This window comes from Arvicanthis niloticus, chromosome 30 (assembly GCF_011762505.2).
Source record: "Arvicanthis niloticus isolate mArvNil1 chromosome 30, mArvNil1.pat.X, whole genome shotgun sequence".
Classification (NCBI taxonomy): domain Eukaryota; kingdom Metazoa; phylum Chordata; class Mammalia; order Rodentia; family Muridae; genus Arvicanthis; species Arvicanthis niloticus.
The window spans coordinates 9287741-9306757 of record NC_133438.1 but is presented as its reverse complement, the minus strand read 5'-3'; the positions used below and the strand labels follow the sequence as shown (position 1 = coordinate 9306757).

Here is a 19017-nt window from a genome sequence, read left to right as displayed (position 1 = left end):
GCTGGAAATCCCAGAGACCCAACAGGTGTCCATTGCCTGTAAGGGACAGGCATCTATTCTGCTGGGCTCCCAGAATCCAGGCTCCTAACACGTGGCATGTAACTCCATTGACCTGCACTGTTCAGTCAAGTTCAGGGCAATGCAGCCCCACCCAAAGAGTATAGGTAGAGGGCATGACTACAGGCCTCAGGCCCTAGAGAGATTTACATACTAATGAGATGCCTGAAGGCCAGAGGGCAGAGCCAATTAAGCATTTTCCCCAGCCCCCTCCCCTCTCTCTCCCTCCCTATTTAACTCAGGTCTGCCCTGAGTTTCACAGGGGTGCACATCCAGATTCAACCATCATCTGTCATGCCAATTAAGCCGTTTTGGAAACCTAGGGACTTTCTTGTGTCATTCGGGCTGTGCTGTGAGGAACTGTGGAGAAGGCCTTTAATGAGCCGCTGTAGCCACAGTGTAGTGTCTAACTTCCCGCCTGGAAGATGTTTCAGCATTCCCAGCCACCTTACCCACATTTCCCTCCTCTCTCCGCATGACCATAGCCAGCCTCTACCTTTCTCTCTCTCTCTCTCTCTCTCTCTCTCTCTCTCTCTCTCTCTCTCTCTCTCTCTTTCTCTCTCTCTCTCTCTCTCTCTCCTCTCTTCTCAACTTCCCTTCCCATGCCCTAAATAAACCCTATGCTATACTTCATCCATTGTATGGCTGGTAAAGGGGGGAGGGATGCCTCAGCATGGGCCCGCCCAGGCATCACTCTCACCTTACCATACTGGGTTCTACAAAACATGTCTTGCTCTTTTAAAGAAACATAGCAGGGTTACTTATACAAAAATGTAATGCTAACTTAGACACAAAAATTATGGTTTTAGCTAATGCTAGTTATATCTCCGGATGTATTTATTATCAGTTTTCTAGAATAAAATGCGCAACATATGTTTTATAGGCAAGACCCTTTTTAATCATTAATTTTTCAGTGTTAAAATTAGTCCATCTACATGGTGAAAGAAATGAATTTTGTCCCTCATGGAAGCAGTGGGAGGGGGTATGGGAGCGGGGATTCCAGGAAAGGGGAATCCAGGAAAGGGAATTACATTTGAAATGTAAATTTAAAAAAAGATCTCAGATATTGAAAAAGAAAGAAAGAAAGGAATTTGGTTGGCAGTATTCCCAGTACAACTGAAATAATACCATTGTAATGGAATAAATGGCCATTTAAAAATATTCCTACAATCTTTTTTATGCCTTCAAATTCACAGTTCTCTGTGATTTCTCATAATAATCAAGTGATCTTATAATCTCAAGTAAACAGTATGTAAACAATTGTGCTACTATGAAACATAATGTAAGCATGAGGACCAACAAACATAAATTCAGAGACAAACCAGTTATGCATGTGTTCTCAGAAGAAATGAACATTGAATCTCTCATAATAAATATGAATATTTGAAAAATTCTTCAGTGAAAGGATGTGTCTTCTATACACCAGCCATCTTGTGCAGACCCCCAAAAATCTCATTAAAAGAAAAAAGATAATAATTAGGCTAGTGAGCTTTATGCATACTTTTCTTTAAACATTGTCATAGTCAAAGGACTAACTTTACTTAATTTACTTTAATTAAGATATCAAATATAGAATAATAAAACAACTTAGAATTAATAATGACAAACAATACTTATGATAAGTAAAGATTATTTTAGAGTAATGTTTTAATTCTAGTAAAAGGAAAAAAAAACAGTATTAAATTTAACTTTTGTGCCAGACTCCACTGGCTATACAGTAAAGAACTTCACGAGCAATCAGGTGTCTCAGCATAAGATTATGAATTTTCCTGCCTTTATAATGACTATTGGTTACCTGAGTCTATACCTAGGGTAAGGCTGATCTTACCTTCCTCTAAGTATCCATTTGAAAGTTATTGCTAAAAGGTTTGTTTAGTAGATAGCTAGAAATTTTGAGGCTGGTTACAATAGCCAGGATGAACACAACCGAGGTCACTGCTTCAAGTGGCAGAACTATTGTATGGAAATAGCTGTGTCAAGCAGACTCTAGACCTATTATTTGGAAAGCAGCTCATGCCCTATTACATAGAAGCTCATGACCTGAATACAGTAGGCTGTATTCTACTGGAACCTGTTTAACAGGTACAGTTTAAGTAATTTGAAAGAAGTAAAGTGGGTAAAAGATCATTGAAATGTAGGAAGCCACAGATTCTGACACCTCATGGCACTAGTGATTATTTCAAAACACCTGAAAGTTTTCAATGAATTTAAAGACTAAGATATCAAAACAAAACCTTTTGTAGAAAAGACTTTCCCTTCCAGTTAACATTTTCTGATATGTGCGAAAAGTTACTTGCTTTCAAATTTAGAATTTCTTCTAGCATCAATTCTTGATTAATTTACATGTTTATGTTTTGAAATAGTAAAGTATTTTGTTTTTCATCATTAATGATGGGTCACTGAAAATATTCTGGTACAATTGTGGTGACCCTGAGGTCAATACCTTGAACTGACAGAAAGGTTCAGAGAGAGATGCAATTCGTCGCCGTAATTGTACTTAATTACTTAAGTACAACGCATTCACATTTGGTAAGGTAAATGTCAATGAAAGTACACCCTAGATCCAAGAGAATAGAGATATTATTAGCTGCAAAATCACTTTAAAAGAAGAAAATATGTATTAATGGTTTAGAAGATGTATTAGCAGCAAGACAAGTTTCATAATAAATGCAAGGATGGTAAGGATTTCCCATGTGTTGCTCTTCTTCAGAAATGGTTAAGAATTAGTTATGGAAGCCTACAGATGCTATTATGGGGAAGGGAATCTTGGCAGGAGCCATTCCTGTACATGTTTAGCTTAAGTACTCTTTCTCAGAGTGCTCAATGAGGGTCATAGTTCAAGAGGAATAATGTGGCAGACAGAATGCCCTCAAAGATGATGGAGCCACATTCTAAGGTGCCTTAAACACTTAACACCATTCCTTTTGAACTGTTTTATGCTTCCAACTGATGTCACTAGTGGACTAAAATTATGCATTAAGGGACAAACACACATACAGAGAGAAACAGAGAGACAGAGAGAACTTCTTAATACACTACTTAATAAGAAATATTGAAGAATCAAAAAGTGATGGCAACCTCTTCTTCGCAAGTATGTCAGGTTACTTGTCAAATATACTGGTGAAAATACCAGAAGGATGGGTTGTAGGCCTTAAATACCATGATTACAGTCTCAAGATCTAGGTTGTTAGAATCTTTTAATTCTGCTAAAATAACACAATTCAAAACATTTGATCTTACAGTCATAGGTATTTTATATCTGATATAAAGGTGTTAAAGAATGGCTAGTAGGGGGCTAAAGACAGATAAAGATAAAATTTAATTATGAGGTGGGCCTGTAACACTTCAGTATTTTCATAGTCATTGAATTTCGAGTTACTTTTCTACTGATACAATAAGGAACAGTGAATAAGCTTATTCAGAGATATCAAGATTTATTTGCAACTTGCAGTTTCAGTGATATAGACTTTAAGACTCTCCTTTGTGACTGCATAGCTATATTTGCTTTGATGCTGCTTGTATTCTAGTGCTAAATACTAGCCCTCAAGTTCTGGTTGCCCCCCATGAGAAGCTAGATACTCATATAACTAATATACTCTTATTAACCGGTCAATAAAGGGCTGGAGCCTGTAATTGGGCAGTTGAAGAAGAAAGGTGGGACTTGAAGAAAGGTGGAACTTGATTATCGAGTGAGGGGGTTGCAAGTAGACAGAAGAAGAAAGGACATGAAAAGGGAGAAAGCTGAAAGCACAAGGCCAGAACAAAACAAAAACAAACAAACAAACAAAAAAAAAAAACCCCAACCAAAAAAGAACAAGTCAAATGATATATGGCTGGGAGATAAGTTAGAATAACTCCAAACTTGACCAAACTAGGCTTATACCTTTTAAATAAAATGCCTGGAGTTAGTGCTTTTTATATAAGCTAGAACTAAACTAACCTAAGATAAATTCCCAAGTAGAGGTGCAGAATTCCCTGAAAAGGGATAGCTAGGATATTCTCAAAATTGCTATAAAGCTGCAGTGTGTGTGTGTGTGTGTGTGTGTGGGTGTGTGTGTGTGTGTGTGTGTGTAGTGGGGGATCGTATGCTCCTTGACATCTTGAACAGTGCTTGGTTCTAAAGACTCAGAGCCAACACTATAGAGAGATAACTGAGATGTTCCCTCCTGACCCTGCAGACCCCAAGCAAACTGCAGCTAGTGGTGGAAGCAGGCCAGCTCTGGCTGGGCCATATCACTGTACCAGTGCTGCAAGACAGTGGGAGCTCTTTATACCTGGGAGACAGACTATATGCCCTGGGCTTTTTTGAGGAAGTATGTCATTGTGGGTGTGGGCTTTAAGACCCTCATCCTAGCACCCTGGAAGCCAGTCTTCTGCTATTGGCCTTTGGAACAAGATGTAGAACTCTCAGCTTCTCCCTCACCCTGACTGTCTGGATACAGCCATGCTTTCTCCTTGATGATAATGGACTGAATCTCTGAACCTGTAGGCCAGTCAATTGAATGCTGTCCTTATAAGAGTTACTCTGGTCATGTTGTCTGTTCACATCAGCAAAATCCTAAGTAAGACATTATCTGTAGAACACTCTCCTATCAATGTTGACTCTTACAGCAGCGTTCTGGGGCTAGTATTTCAAGGCCCATTCTGTTCAGAGGCTGTGTGGCCTAGTCCAGTTGTTGCAACTCTCTGAGCCAGTTTTGGAGAGCCCAGGCCCAGAGGTAAGCAATCGCCCAGAGGTGTGGAAACAGCTGGGTCATCTATGCTGTTGACTGACTCTATGACCTCCACAGGCACTAGCTTTAGCAGGTTCCACTCTGTTTCTAAAACCTACTCCTAATCTTTAGCCTCCACACAAGCTCCCTTTGCCTCTCACCCCTTGGCCTCCACCCACACTGGATGCCATGATTTCATTAGCAGCACTCACCACCATCGCAGTGCCTCATAGATGTCCACCCTAAGAAACACTTGAGATAGCCCATTATTGGCCATTTGAGCTGCTCCCCTCCCTAGCTAACTTGATGTGATTAAGCCTCCCTGAAACTCCCAAACTCTCATTTCTATTTCACTTAATGTCACTCAGTATTCTCTTAATATCAGCTGGGAAGTATGCAGTCAGGTTCTGGCATCCTGAGAAAGAAGCAGGGACCACCAGACTCTAGAAACTCACCATTATCCTCTTCACTCAGAATGAAAATTGTTTGGCATCTATGAGAGAAATTCGTTAAGATACCGAAGTCTTGGGTGCTGAGTTTACCTCTAGGCCTTATCTGTAGGCAACCTGTGTACAGCTTCTCAATAACCTTGATTTATCTCTACACCCAGAGTGTCTGACACAGCTTTGTTCACACTACTGTTCACAGGTATACCCTATGTCCACCTTTCCACATTTTGAGACAATTTCTCACTATGTATTTCTGTCTGTCCTGGATCACACTATGTTGACGGTAATTCTGGCTCCAAATTCAAAGACTTCTGCTTGCCTCTGACTCTTGAGCACTAGGATTAAAGATTTGTGTCACCAAGCCTCTCCTGATGTGCTATAAATTTTAGGAAATTATAACAAGAAAATCTTTGTGTTTATTCAACTACAATTTAATTTTCGGTCCTTGGGATTAAACATAAGGCCTTGCACATAGTCCAGCATACTCATAAGATATACCCCCAAGCCCTCACTGGGTAACTATATGCAGGCCTTTAAAGTCTGTGCCACACCCCCATTCTTCTTTTTGACATTCATCATGTATACATTTATTATTCTGTGTGCGTGTCCATGTGTGTGAGAGAGAGAGACAGAGAGACAGAGAGAGAGAGGGAGGATAGAAGGGAGGGGGACAGAGGGAAAGAGAGAGAGGGAGAGAGAGACAGAGAGAGACAGAGAGAGACTCAGAGAGAGAGAGCCCAAGTGTGAAGGTCTGTGGACAACATGCAGGACTCAGTCAGTACTCTTCTTTCACCATGTGCATGTGGATTCAAGGACAAAATGAAGGAAAGAAAAAATGAAGGAGGAAGGGAGGGAGGGAAAGGAAGGAAGGAAGGAAGGAAGGAAGGAAGGAAGGAAGGAAGGAAAGAAGGAAGGAAGACAGAAAGAAAGAAGAAAATTCTGCTTTCTCTCAAAGCAACTTAAATGTGGGTCACTAACTCCTTTCTGAGTTAGTAAAATGACAAGACCACCACCGAGTGGTGATAGCAATACTGATGGTGCATGCCTTTAATCCCAGCACGTGGGAGGCAGAAGCAGGTGGGTTTGTGAGTTCCAGGACAGGCAAGACTACACAGAAAAACCCTGTCTCAAAAAACCCAAAAAACAAACAAACAAAAACAAACAAACAAAAAAAAACAACCAACCAACAAACAAACAAAAAAGACACCTATTTCTTTTCAAAATCCAAGTTCTTTAAATGTCTCTCTCCATGTCAAATTTTCAGGATTTGGTTTTGCTCCTTATGTTTATGTGCTGGGAATGGGACTCTGGCTTCTGAATTTAGCCTGTTGTTATTTGGTATGAAGTAAGTAGAACAGAGGATGGTAGTTTGTAGGCCACCGACCCGACTTGGCCGGTCAAGATGGTGCTGGCCTCAGGCTACTGGTCAACTCAGTTTGGCACCAACCCCTCCCGAACAGGGTATGCTAATGAGGTACCACAATCGAGCACAGTATGCTAATGGGGTACCAAGATCCTGACCAATCACCCCCTCCCGGGCAGGGTATGCTAATGTGGTATGCTTCCTCCCTTTCCCCCCTTCCCCCCTCCTCCTCCACCCCCACCCCCCAGGACTGAGGGTATATTAGCAGCTCGCCCTGGGCATTCAGGGTCTCCTCCTGAAAACTAAAAGAGCAAGCGGGAAGGATCCGATTGTTCGCGTCTTCCTTGCTGGTCGAGCAGGGCGCAACAGTAGTCCAGTGGAGGTGGTAGGCTGCTTGCCTTTTCTTCTGAAGGGTTCTGTACTCACTATGGGAGTGAGATATCAGGGTGCAGCATCCTACCAGATACAGGGAGGCAGGCATGTGGGGAGGCCGTGCAGAACAAAAGCACGGGAGCTTGGCATCTGGAGCTGTGTGGGAGACAACCTGAGACAGAATGAGAGGGACAGGTCTCACGAGGGTGGGACCAGTCACCCAGAAAGAGAGGGTATGAGGATGTTGGGCTTGTGTAGAGGGGTTGTAGAAAACTGTAGCGAGTGGGAAGAGTTAGAGGAATGATGTGGGCAGAAGCTGGGAACTAGGCGAGTGAGGGCATGGTAGTTGGACAGAGAGCCAAACTAGAAGTGTCAACAGCCTGTTCCAGTGCAGAGTTCGCCGGCCTGCACTATGGAGAATCCCATAGTGTAGACAAGGTACGAAGACAGGGCGGCCTTCAGAGGAAGCTTAAAGTACTGACAGCCCAGGGTGCAGTGACCCTGAAACCTCCCAGGTCAGAGGAGTTCTGGGGCTGGGAACCCAGCCAGAGAGGAGGAGGGTTGTGATCAGTTTCTCTGCTGTTTATAAAGAAAGTGATTCTGAAACTCTGCTGTGGGTGTCTTACCTTCTTGATAAATTTTACCTCATATGAACTGAAATAATCATGAATCGTTTTTCATTATTCATCTGATGGCTAACATATTCTTGTTAGAATACTGTTATGTTCTGACACCCACTCCCCCAGAAGAGCTGTAGCCATTTTGTTCTGCTCCTGCCAGCTACCTCCTCCAGTTGTGTAACATGTCTGCCAGTCATTGACTCGGAGAAGCGCCTTGGCTTAAAGCAAGCACATGCTGACCGCATACCCTACTTTGTTTTGTATGATTGTTCTGCATGAGCTTTGGTGATCATAAGAAATTCCACAAAGCTTTACATAGGACTCATCACATCGAAGATCATTATGAACTGTGTATCTAAAATAGCTTTGAGTCAGAGCTGACCACTGGGCAGCCCTTCCTGCACGTATCTATGAGCTCACTGTGGTTTTGGAGCTGACACTGAGGAATGCTACTAATAAGCCAAAAAGTAACAATTATAATACTCATGCTCTGTTATCTCAATGTTCTAAAATTCCCCTGTTCACCACCCATCCATCACATGCCTATCTTACTCAGGACCAATCAGCTTAGAGGTTAGCTGATAATGCTTTGCCTAGTAAGCCAACTGTTCCCCTTCTTGCTCTTTAAACTTTTGAACCTGTATTTTTTCTTATAAAAAAGCCTACCCTGAGAGCAAACTAGTACCACAATTAGGCATCTGAGTCCTTGTCGTGGTCCTGAACACCCAGTATTAAGATGTGTGTTCAATGACTTGCTTAACTGAAGTCAGTGTTTGTATGGTTTGAGTGGCGACTCCTGAACTCCAACAAATACTCTAGTGGAATCTTTGAGTTTATCTGATTGATTGTGGTCTTGTGTGAGGTCAGTGCAAGTTGGTATTGTTGTTGTTTACTGACTACAATAGTTGTATAAAGTCTAGAGGATGGGGTGTGTGCCCTTCCTTCTCTTTCCTTTCTTATTTCCTTCCCCCTTCCGCTTCTTCAGTGTTCCCAGAGTCACACAGATGGGATGGTGTAAATGACTTTATTTTTTTGGCCTGGGACCATATACTTTGCCTATTTTCTGCATCTGGAACAGTGAAGAATCTCTGCATTCTCCACTCCATTAAGGAAGGAAGGAAGGAAGGAAGGGAGGGAGGGAGGGAGGGAGGGAGGGAGGGAGGGAGGGAAAAAATCTGTTTTCTCTCAAAGGACCTTAAGTATGAGTGAGTCATGAAGACTAACTTGGTCCTGAGCTAGTAAAATTACAAGACTACCATCTAGTGGTAAAAGAAGTACAGCACAGGATGAATTCAACAGGCTTTTAGCAAAAGGGTTGACCGCTGACTTTGATGTTGTTTTAAGATTTATTTATTTCATATATGTGAGTATACTGTCTCTGTCTTCAGACAGACCAGAAGAGGGCATTGTATCCCATTACAGACGGTTATGAGCCACCATGTGGTTGGTGGGAATTGAAATCAGGACCTCTGGAAGAACAAGTCATAATCGCTAAGCCATCTCTCCAGCTCCGTGTTGTGGTTTTGTTTGTTTTTTGTCTGTTTGTTTTGGGTTTTGTTTTCCTCGAGAAACGGTGTTTCTGTGTATAGCTTTGGCTGTCCTGGAACTCTGTAGACCAGGCTGGTCTCAAACCCACAGGAATCTGCCTGCCTTTGCCTTCTAAGTGATGGAATTAAAGGCTTGAGCCACCATCACTAGGCAACCACTGACTTCTTGAGACACCTATTTCTTTTCAAAATCCAATCTCCTGAAATGTCTCTTCCTAAGTCTCAATAGTAGTATTTGGTTTTGGCTTTAAATATTTGTGTGTTGGGGATGGGGCTCTGGCTTCTGAATTTAGCCTGTTATTACTTGGTGCCCATAGGCAGGTAGTGAAGTCGGAGTGTTAAACTGCCTATCTTTTATTTGAAGGGTTCAGAACTCATTATGGGGCTAAGATATGAGGGTGCGGCAGGCTACAGTTCTAATCTAGGCTGGCAGCAAGCATGTGGCTGTGCAGATGGTTATGGGCAGCCTGACTGATGGAGCTAAGTGGAAGGCAGGCTGAGATGGAATCCAGGGGGGACGGTTTCGGCCGGGCGGAGCCTTTTACCCGGAAACAGAGGAGAATGAAGATGTTGGAAGTTAGGTTGGTGGGGATGGGGAGTTAGAGTGGGAGAGGATAGAGAAGTACGGGAACTGGAACAGCCGGTGAATGGTTGCTAGGGAAGTGGGGCTAAGGAGTCAAAGTCAGAAGTGCCAAAGGTCCATTCCCGAAAGGAGCTCGAGTCTGCACTGTGTGAAATTGCGTGATGGGTGCAGAAGATACGGCCGGGGTCTCGAGGGACCCGAAAACTTCCCTACAGGTGCCACGCAGGGCGTCCTGGGAGTCAGCAGAGCTACAGCGCAGCGACAGGAAAGGCAGCCTGGGGGACCCTGGAACCTCCTCCCAGGTTAGAGGAACTGCGGGGCTGGGGAGGGAGAGGAACAGGGTGTGATCAGTTTCATCAAGAAGCTGATTCTGAAATTCTGCTGTGGTTGTCTTACCCTTGTCGGTAAATTGTATATCATACGAATTGGATGAATCCTGATTTGTTTGTAATTGATCGTCTGGAGTGTGTGTGTGTGTGTGTGTGTGTGTGTGTGTGTGTGTGTGTGTTGGGGGTTTCCTTTCCAAGACAGGCTTTCTCTGTGTCCTGGCTTTCCTGGAACTTACTTTATAGACCAGGCTGGCCTCGAACTATGAGATTAACCTTTCTCTTCTTTCATTGCAGGCTACTGTATTATTAGAATACTCGAGTAGAATTTTTAAATTTAATTTAACTTTTGATATTTACAAACATTTACTATTGAAATGGACAAAGTTCTAGAAATTTACATTCATCCGTGCCAATTTCCATGTTATACGTAAAGATTGGGCATTCCTGGAGAACTGTTGGATATTAGTCATGAAAGAAGTGTAAGGGTTTTTTTTTTTTTTTTTTTGGTTTTTGGTTTCTTCCCCCTCCCCCCCCCCCCCCGGGGCAAGGACATCTTGGCAGGTGGGAGCCAAGGAATACCACAAAATTACAACAGGCAGCAAACATTACATAAGAGATTTATTGGGGAGAGACAGAGAGAATAGCGGTTGACCCTGAAAGGGAAGACAGCAGAGGGCTGAGTGGAGGGTGCGGCTTTTATAGTGTCTTTGGAGCATGTCCAGTCACCAAGTGAAAAAGTACACCAAGGATGGGATTGTTGCTTAGCTATTAAGGCTGAAACATTGTTTGACCATTAATACCAAGTTAGGGGAGGGGATTTCCAAGACTCAGAGTTTCTGGGCAGGCCAAGGGCAGGGTGATTTTCCACTGGCCTGTTAGCCTACAGGAATGCCTGAAGATTGAATTGAGCCCGAAAATGTTTTTTGCGAGTTCCAGTATGGTTTTAAATATTAACATTTAAAACTAAACTTTTTATCCAACATTAATTTTCCACCTGAGATGTAGGAGCATTGTGACGTAAATACAGCGTGCTGAAATCTGCCTTAGCCAGGCCTGTGATACAGGGATAGGCTGATCTGAGTGCGACCCACACTAGCGTGATCTATGGTAAGATCCTATCGTAAAAAGAAAAAAATCAAAAACAAAAAAAAGAAAGAAAGAAAGAAAGAAAGAAAGAAAGAAAGAAAGAAAGACGAAATGTTTCTTCTTGTATTAAGTTTTTATTAGTGCTTGTTGGTATCTGAGAAAGCACAGTGTGCTGTTGACTTTCACAGTTAGAAAAGACATTCATTATAACCCAGGGGGTGGTGACACACTTCTTTAATTCCAGTACTAGGTAGACACAGGCAGGTGGATCTTTTGAGTTTGGTGCCATCCTGAGCTATAGCATGAGTTTGAGAACAACCAGAGGTACACTGAGAACATCTGTTTGGGGGAAAAATTTATATATATATATATATATATATATATATATATATATATATATATATGTATATAATATATATATAATATATATACACAATATATATACATACATATATACATATATATATGTATATATGTATACATATATATATATATGAAAAAGCATCAGACTATCAGACTATAGGGCAATATTAGAAAGTATCTTTGAGTAATTATGAACACTCATCTACAGCACAAAAAATATCTGCAGTAGTCTCTCATCTCCTTGGCTCAAGAAAGGCACTCTATCCATGGACACATGACCAAGCTATTATTTTTGGTTCTCATGTTTGCTTTGTTTGACGCCTGAATTCACAGTGTTATTCTTTCTGTCCCAGAACTCACCATGTAGACCAGGCTGGACTCCATCCACCTGTCTCAAAAAATGCTAGGATTAAAGGTGTGTCCTAAGATAACTATTCAAACTTGTTTTGTATTTTGTGGTCAGTTCACAGCCACTGGTGTGACTGTGAACTTCTCCCAGAAAGAGGGGCAATGTCAGGACCCTGCTGGGAGGCTTTGTACAAAGACTGCATATTACAGAATTACAGCACTCTGGTATGGATGAGAATAGTTTGCTTCTAACCTCTCTTACTCCTTAGAGTTTTTTTGAAAATTATTCTGCAAGTGTGTGAGCTTTGTGTGAATTAGTCACACTTCTCACAGAGTAAAGTGAAATCCTCTTCTCTTCTTCACGTGAGTCCCTTTGGCAGTGTAAGACTTCCACCATCTTTATGATAAATTCAGAATCTCACTAATGTATAATAGTCTCATCCCAGTCTTTCAGATTCACTTCTGCCCTTGAGTTTTGACTAAGCAGTGATTAAAAGTGGACTTTCAGTTATGCTAACAAAATGCTTTCTAAATATTTTCAGTATTCTGACACTGGGTGACAATTGTGGAATCCTCCCTTATCTACTGAGCACAGTACTGTGCTAGAAATCTAGTACTGTGCTTTCTGAAGAATCTCTTTCATGTGCAGTGATCACCCGGACCTGGACCTGCTCACCTGTGGAGCAGAACAACGAGACCTGGAAGATGGAGAGGGAGGAGACAGTAGCATAGGATCCAGGTATGTTGGAGGATTGGTGAAGGGATGGCAAGGGGTTCCAGTGACTGTGAAAGTGGGACATGAAGTCAGTTTTGCCACATTCTGTTTCTCTAGGAATAATTCTGGAGACTTACACTGAGAAAAATCTTCTCAGGATTATTTATTGTAGAGATGAGAAGACTTTCTACAGAAGAATTGATACCAGGAGGCAATAAACTTTTACTTGACTATGAGTATGAGTGGTGCTGTCCTTACACTGATAATGTCCACATACTAATATTAAATGGTTTTCATTTCAGTGACTTTCATGTATCATGAAACAATGAAAACTAATACCTATAGGTGTGTTTCTTTTTTTTTTCTTTCAGAATTTGGAGCTTTAGATATTCTAGACATTTTCTACCTTTAGTGTTAATTAATCCATACCTGAAAATAATGCCAACAGAGTTTTGATAAGAATCAGGAACTATATTTGGAGACAGTTAAACACTGTCTATCCTGTCTTCCCAGGTATATCTCCTATTGTCTGTTGTCATGACAATTCCAAGAGGTTTCCATTGCTGTAATTATAATACACTGTGAGATCACCTCTAGGTGTGATTCTCTTAGTGTTTTCCAGCTCTGTGCTGTTCCTTGGTACTTTCGGGATTGCTTTTTGTAAAATAGGAATTAGTTGGCATCCAAGGCAAGACAAACTACGCTCTAGGTTGTCTTCTCATGTTGAAAAGAACCTGAGGCAATACGCCTACTTTCGTGTTTTATGCATACTCCTGTTTCTGTCTGCTGTGAATGTCTGCATTCTGGGTTTTGTGCCCTTTTTACCTGTATTGATCATGGACTTTCTTTCTATCCAATGGATTTTTTGTTGTTGTTGGGTTTGTTGTTGTTGTTATTGTTGTTGTTTTTAAGACAGGGATCTCTGTGTAGCCCTGGCTGTCCTGAAACTCATTCTGTAGACCTGGGTGGCCTCAAACTCAGAAATCCATCTGCCTCTCTTTCCCAAATGTTGAATTAAAGGTTAGACCAGTATCCCAGGCCTAATGGACCATTTTATCATTAGCAGATACTCTTTATTTTGTATTTTAACACTTTTATCTTAATTTTCTGTCACTAATGTAATTATGATCAGCAGTCTTTTTACACCTATTCATAGTCATGGTATTTTTTTGGTAAATTCTAGATATAAGCCCCTATCCAGAGTGTCACTTCCATTCTGTGGGTGTCTGTGTGCCCCGCTGATTATTCCCTTTGATAGACAGAAACTTTGTATTCATGTTGTCCCATCTGTTGATACTTGGGGTTAGTTCCTGTGCTGTTAGTGATCTTTCTAATCCACAAGTTCTTGCCTATCCCAGTATCCTGATGGGTATTTTCTGGGTTTCAGTGCTTCCGGTTTTAAATAAGGTTTTTGATCCATTTAGAAAGGATATTTGTACAAAGTGAAAAATAAGAATTTAAGTTCATTTTCCTGTTGAACCCAGTTTTTTCCAGCACCATTTGTTGAAAAGGCCATATTTTTCTAATATATCTTTTTTTCTCCTTTGTCAAATATTAAGTAAATATATCTTTCTGGTTTTTTTCTAGGTCTTCGATCCTATTCTATTATCCTCCTGTTTTTCTTCTGGTATAGATTGTCTTTATAACTACAGCTATACAACATAATTCCATAATTCCATAATTTCACATATACTATAGCACTTTTCTCAATTATTTCCCCCTACCTCATTTTTTCAGGGGTAAATATCCCCTATGGACTTATACCTTGTAATTTTGAAAATACTTCCATTGTGATACATGAACAAAAACAGTATGTTGGGTCTGAGTGGTGGTGGCATGTGCCTTTAATCCCAGCACTTGAGAAGCAGGCATATCCCCAAGAGTTCAAGGCCAGCCTGGCCCACAAAGTGAGTTCTATGCTTGCCAAGGCTATGTGGAGAAACCCAGTCTCAAAAAATTTTTAATGTGTGTGTGTGTGTGTGTCCAATTATAGAGAATAGACTATGCCCTTATATATCATGTGCCATGTAAGTTCCATTTGGAGGATCTGTCACATTTCCCTTGATCATGCTTATACAAATACATCTTGTATACACATGGACTAGTTTCCACAACATCTTAGAATTGTTTGGAATTAAGATCGCCTTATACGTTGGATCCTAATAATAAATACTTGGTTCCTATTAGTAAAAATTTAAGCACACTAGAGAGTGCAGATCATGGCTGGCATGTGTGGCTCGATCATGCCATGAAATTGTTCTTGAGTGTAGATTCAGGTTGTAGTTTACTTATATTCTCTTTGGTACTTAATATCTCAATAGTGATGATATTTGTTGACACCACATATCTGTTTGTCTCAGGAGAACTGCTGCTCACATCACTCACTTGGTAGGGATGTTCAGTGGTAACTTCCAAATTAGAGAGATTAGTTGTCGTTACCCCTCCATTTCTCAATCTCTCTCTCTCTCTCTCTCTCTCTCTCTCTCTCTCTCTCTCTCTCTCTCTCTTTCTCTCTCCAAACATTATCCAACTCTGTGCTGACCTTTCTGTTTTGGACTCATTATGTAGCATTACGTGGAATGCATTCACAAAAAATATTTTCAAGAGCCAGGTGGTAATGATAATCCCAGCACTCAGGAGGCAGAGGCAGGAAGATCTCTGAGTTCCAGACCAGTATGGTCTACAGAGGGAGTTTCAGCATAGCCCGGGATGACCAAAGAAACTATGTCTAAAAACCAAAATTAAAAACAAAATATCTTGAAGGCATTGATGGATTGGTATTCATAAGCCATCACATTTGAACATTCCCCACGGTTGCATTGCTTTAGTCAACTTCTGTGCGGCTGATGTCTCTACCCTGAAGCTGCAATGTGTTAAAATCTCCATTTAAAAATTCCATTTTGGAAGTGGCCCACAGGTTTACATTTCTATCTGTGTTCATGGAATAGTCAGAATATGTCACCACTTTGCATTTTTAGAGGAATGACAAAAGAATCGTAAACACCACTAACTAAAATCTGCTAGACAGGACAGCTTAATTACTAAAGAAAAACATTGAGGACTGCAAAATCTGCACAAACTGAGCTTGGTAAAATAGCCATGTAAGGTCTAAGTACAGACAGGATTGATTCAGTGCCAGTATTTTAACATGATCTTCAGGTACATCATTTAAAAGCACATTTCCTCATCATGAATTTTTCCTCTGAGACATGTACATTGAGATTCTGTGGGACATAAACACAGTGTCCGTCACAGATAAATAAGAGTTCCAGACCTTAAAAAATGTGCGCCCTAGCCTTTCAGTGTGGCCCACCCCTTTAATCCCAGCACTTGGGAGGCAGAGGCAGGTGGGTTTCTGAGTTCGAGGTCAGTCTGGTCTACAGGACAGCCAGGGCTACACAGAGAAACCCTGTCTCAAAAAAACAAAACAAAAAAAATGAAAAAAAATTGAAAACAAAATCCTCATAGAAGCAGGAGGAGGGGGGATAGGATAGGAGGTTCCTGTGCAGGGGTGGGGGTGGGGGTGAGGAATGGGGTAAGGAGATATCTGAAATGAAAATAAAATATCCAATAAAAAATCTAAAAAAGAAATTAAATCCAAACCTAGGCCACAAAAAAAAAAAAAAATGTCCCTTGTATCATGGACATGCTTGTGAGACTATTGTGTCATCCTGTCTCCACAGACAGAACATTCATTATAGAGTGTGAGTACATTGAGAAATCATCTCTTTGAGTAATTGTCTTCACTCATCTACATCTGTAATTTTCTTAAGTCTTCTTACGTACAGGAAAGCACTGTGTCCTATAGCACACAGTCAAACTGTACTGTTTCATTTCAGAGTCTGTTGACATTCCAGAATGCGTCTGTGGACTTCTCCCCTGAGGAGTGCGAATGCCTGGACTCTGCTCAGAGGGCTTTGTACATTGATGTGATGTTGGAGAATTACAACCTGGTGTCTAGCAGTGCGAATATTTTGCTTGTAGAATTAATTCCTGGCTCATTCTTGTATGTAATGACAATATAGGTTGGGAACTCTCTGTTAAGCTGCCTTGGAAACAACAGGAGAATAGGGAAAGTTTGACAATAAAAAATAACTTTTTTATGGTATCTGAGAAAAAATAAACCCTATGAATCTTTTAAGGAAGCTTCCAATCTTAAAAGAAAGTGGGTCTTCTGAACAGTACTTTTCATTTTGTAGCAAAGCCAGTTACTGATGTCTTTTAATTGTTTAATTTTCTCTAAGACTCACTGTTTTGTTTTGTTTTCAGAATCCATACAATTATAGTGAATGAAAAACATGGACTACTGACTGCTCTGTTTTAAGTAGTTGCTTAATACAGAACTTAGAATGACACTCATTTATCAAATGTTTAAACTTGGAGCAAGCCCTACTAATCTGAATTGTATTCATTTTCAGAGAACTACTGCATACGTGATACTGTCTATCAACATGTGAGGACCGAAAAGGAGTCTTGTCAGTGTAATGAGCTTGGTGAAATGCTTCTTGATCCCTCCAACTCTGCACTTTATAAAAGAAGTGACACTACAGAAACCTCTAATAACTACAGATGCTGTAGGGACAGGGATGCCTCTGTTGACTCATCAAATTCATATAAACATAAAATCACAGACGCTGAAGAAGAAAGAACCTTGCAAATCTAAAGACTGTGAGAAATCTTTCAGTTTGTATTCCAACACTAGTCAAAATCAGAGACTCTATACTGCAAAGAAAGAGCACAGGCAGGAAGACTATGATGACCATTTTGCTTCTACCTACAGTCTCATGCAACAAACAAACTGCATTGGAGAGACACCATATCATTGTGGGAAATGCTTCATTACCTCCTTAAGCCTCACTCTGCACCAGAGAATTCATACCGGACAGAAACCTACAAGTGCAACATTTGGGACAAATCCTTTACCCAGGCCTCAAGTCTTAAAACATATCAAAGATTTCATACTGGGGAGAAGCCTTACAAATGCAAGCAAAGTCTTACATCAGCTTTCACACCTTAGAAGCCATTACAGACTCCATACTGGAGAAAAGCCTTACAAATGCAATGAGTGTGGCAGGTCCTTTACCCAATATGCATCATATAGAAGGCATCAGAAGACTCATTCTCTAGAGAAACTATGCAAATGCAAAAAATGTGGCAAGTCCTTTCTTGAATTATCACATCTTAAAAACACATTCCAGAATCCATAGTGGTGAGAAGCCTTACAAATGTGAGGTATGTGACAAATCCTTTACCCAGTACTCACATCTTAGAAGACATCAGAGAGTTCATACTGGCAGGAGACCTTACAGATGTAAGGAGTGGGACATAACTTTTACAAAGAGCTTAACTCTTCGACCACATCAAAATATCAATACTGGAGAAAAATGTAATGAATGCAATGATTTATGTAGCATACATATCTTAGAAGACATCAGAGAGTTCATATTAAAGAGACCTTACATGTGTAAAGAATATGACAAATCTTTTACTGGGTGCTAAACTCTAACAACACTTTAGAAAATTCATACTGAAGAAAAAAATACCCTTCTAAATAATGTGATTGATAGAGCATTTATCCAGTAATCTATGCTTACAAATCACAACAGTATGCATAATATAAGCATAAACATCTGGACATGGTAGTGCACAATTTTAGTCCCAGCACTTGAGATCCCAGCACTTGGATCTGAGTTTTGAGTTTGAGGTCAGCATAGTCTACAGAGCAAGTTCCAGGACAGCCAGGACTACACAGAAAAACCCTGTCTCAAAAAATATCAAAAAAAAAAAAAAAAAAAAAACCCAAATAAACAAATTAAAAAAAAAAAAATTATGAAAGCCTTTAAGGAAGATTTAAATCTTAAACAGTATCAGAGAATTTATGTTAAAACAAAATTTTGCAAATGTAATTACATGAAAACTGCTTTTTGTTTTGTGTTTTAAGGGTAGCTTGTATAACATGATGCCTGGTGCCTCTGGAGGGCTGAAGAAAAACATCAGATCCTCTGAACCTGGAGTTAAAGACAGTTGTGACCTGTTATGTGTGTGCCCAGAATTGAACCTCAGTCCCCTGAAGAGCAGCCAGTGCTTTTGCTTTTATCCACTAAGCAATCTTCTAGCTCATGGGGAAAGCTGTAATAAAAACCTTTATCTTGCCCAACATCCAAAAAAAAATCATAATAGTGCTTAGTGCAGTGGTGCATACCTTCAATCCCTGAACTCTGTAGATAGAGGCAGGTGGATCCCTGTGAGTTTGAGGTGAGCCTGGTCTACAGAACAAATTCCAAGAAAAAAAAAAATTCCAAAAATCTCCTAAAACCAACTGACCAAACAAACAAAAAGGTCCCTGAGAAGATATGGGAATTTGTTTTGAAGTACTGAAAAGAGCATGTGGAAGTATTTACTCCAAACTCTAAAATGATATGGTTTCCATTGATGGTCAGTGAGCCTCACGGAAGTAGACGCAGAGACACCCT

The 19017-nt window shown here is 40.6% G+C and overlaps 1 long non-coding RNA gene across 1 annotated transcript; it reads left to right on the top strand.

The window, feature by feature from the left end:
• The first annotated feature begins 9675 nt into the window (after positions 1-9675).
• LOC143440937 (uncharacterized) lies at positions 9676-18288 on the top strand. The gene is made up of 3 exons (XR_013108241.1): positions 9676-10005; positions 12479-12568; positions 16963-18288. It is a non-coding gene; the product is annotated as an uncharacterized LOC143440937 (long non-coding RNA).
• The last annotated feature ends 729 nt before the right edge of the window (positions 18289-19017 follow it).